Source organism: Triticum aestivum, chromosome 1A (assembly GCF_018294505.1).
Source record: "Triticum aestivum cultivar Chinese Spring chromosome 1A, IWGSC CS RefSeq v2.1, whole genome shotgun sequence".
Taxonomy (NCBI): Eukaryota; Viridiplantae; Streptophyta; class Magnoliopsida; order Poales; family Poaceae; genus Triticum; species Triticum aestivum.
In genome coordinates, this window is record NC_057794.1 from 573,557,255 (window position 1) to 573,559,946 (window position 2,692).

The following is a 2,692-nucleotide window of genomic DNA, read 5'->3' on the forward strand; positions in this document are numbered from 1 at the left end:
CTCAAATTCGCATACCTTTTCCAAGTCCGTTTAATGTTTTCAAATTCGGGTATTTTTTTCAAATACGTGAACTTTTTAAAAATTTGTGTACTTTTCCAAATCTGCGTACTTTTTCCAAGTTTACGTACTTTTTTTAAAATCCACGTACTTCTTTAAAGTTCCTGTGGTTTTTTTAAAATTCATGTAATTTTTAAAAATTGGCATACTTATTCCTATTCACGTATATTTTTTTGGGTTTGAAAATTTTATGTGAAATTGAAAACATATGCGGATTTGAATATCTTTTACGCGAATTAGAAAAAAAATGTGTGGATTTGAAAATTTATGTCAACTTGAAACAAGTATGTGAATTTCAAACAAAGTTCATGGATTGGAAAGAAGTACGTGGATTTAAAAAAAAGTACGCAGATTTGGAAAAGTACGCAGATTTGTTCCTTTCCAATCCATGAACTTTGTTTGAAATTCACATACTTGTTTCAAGTTGACATAAATTTTCAAATCCACACATTTTTTTCTAATTCGCGTAAAAGATATTCAAATCCGCATATGTTTTCAATTTCACATAAAATTTTCAAACCCAAAAAAATATACGTGAATAGGAATAAGTATGCCAATTTTTAAAAATTACATGAATTTTAAAAAAACCACAGGAACTTTAAAGAAGTACGTGGATTTTAAAAAAAGTACGTAAACTTGGAAAAAGTACGCAGATTTGGAAAAGTACACAAATTTTTAAAAAGTTCACGTATTTGAAAAAAATACCCGAATTTGAAAACATTAAACGGACTTGGAAAAGGTATGCGAATTTGAGTCGGCACGGTCAAAACCGGGTTGGGACAGCACCAAAACCAGTCAAAACCGTGACCAGGGATGAATCTTGGCCGGTTTCAGTAGTTAAGGGCGCAAGTTGTCCAGTTTTAAAGTCGAGGGGCCAAATCTAGACTTCGCCAATAACCGGTCAAAATCGAGACCAGGGACAAACCTTGTCCGATTTTGTTAGTTGGGGGTGCAAGTTGTTCGGTTTCGGAGTTGAGGGACCAAATCTAGACTTCATCAAGAGTTAAGGGACGAAAAGTATACTTTTCTCATAATATAATAATAGATAGTTTCTTAAATCAACATGTTATATATACCTTCTCAGGCAGTTATGACTTCCGACTTTAGTTCTGATAGTTTAGTCTGGCTTGTGATCCTGCGCCAACAGTATCTATTCAATTATAGATTTATCCACCAACTGCCAATTAGTCTATGCAAAACTTGAAACTTCGACCAATGTCCAAGTACTAACTAGAAGTACTGAAAAAAATGTTTTTCTTGATGAATTTGCTTGTAAAGTTGGAAGTTGAACAACTGCATGCCACCATTACTCCACTATCAGTAAACTAAACTAGAAGCTCGTAACTAATTTGCAGGTACCATTTGAAGGACGCAATCCTTGATGGTGGCCTCCCGTTCCAAAGAGCATACGGGATGACGTTGTTCGTGTACAACAGCACGAACATGCACGTTAACAGCATGTTCAACGAGGCCATGAAGAACCATTCAACCATCATCACCAAGAAGCTCCTTGAGTTCTACATGGGCTTTGACAGTGTGGGCACCCTTGTTGATGTCGCCGGTGGTGTGGGTGCAACCATCCACACCATCACCTCCAAGTACCCGCACATCAAGGGGGTCAACTTTGACTTGCCCCACGCTATCTCTGATGCGCCGTCCTTCCCTGGTGTGGAGCATGTCGGGGGTGACATGTTCGAGAAGATGCCCTCCGGCGATACCATCCTCCTAAAGTGGATCCTTCATGACTGGACTGACAAGCATTGCACGAATCTACTAAGGAACTGCTTTGACGCACTCCCTGCTCACGGCAAGGTCATCGTCATGGAAGGCATCTTGCCGTTGAAACCAGACTCAACATCCAGGGGGCAGCTGATGTTCTTAGGTGACATGATCATGCTCATGCACACCCCAGGTGGCAAGGAGAGGCAACAGAGGGAGTTCGAGGAGCTTGCAAGGGGTGCAGGATTCACCAGTGTCAAGACCACTCACATCTACGGCAATGCGTGGGTCATTGAATTCATCAAATAAATTTCAGTATTAGCTTCTAGTTGTTGCTCCTAAAATCCACAAATGACTTTCGAGTTTCCATCGTGTTTACTTAATTTTGAATCATTAACATATTTTACGTACATAATAAAGGATTTGGTACTTAAGTTGTGCGAGAAATTGCTATTTCTATGTTGAGTAAATTTGGCAATGTTAAGCCTAGGAACTTGTGTGCAGGCTTACGCATATAGAGCACATCAAGCATGTTTATTTTGTTTTTTGTTGTTGAACTGTGTTGTGTTGTGCTATGTTTAGTTTACCCAAATACTTAAAAGTGTCGTTGCACTTTTTGTCAAAGCCGAGGACACGCACTGTAGTCGTCAATCGCGTGATGCGGAAAAAATGTATGGTAATTTGACCCCACCCGTTGGCAAAAGGGGATGCAAAGCAAGTACATTTAATGCAACACGTTCACATATTGTGTAAATCAAGGTCTCTTATATGCATTAAATTTCATTTTGTAAAACTTTGAAAAGCTATAACTTTTGAAGGGAACGTCGAAATTGTAATCCATTTTCGTAGCTAGGTTTCTCGCGAGGAGTTCTTCAAAACAGATCCCGTGAGGGTAGATTTCGACAAACTTTTAGTG

The 2,692-nt window shown here is 38.7% G+C and overlaps 1 pseudogene; it reads left to right on the forward strand.

Moving 5' to 3' along the window:
• Positions 1-2,085, forward strand: part of LOC123181913 (tricetin 3',4',5'-O-trimethyltransferase-like) — a 4,598-nt pseudogene extending 2,513 nt beyond the window's left edge.
• The last annotated feature ends 607 nt before the right edge of the window (positions 2,086-2,692 follow it).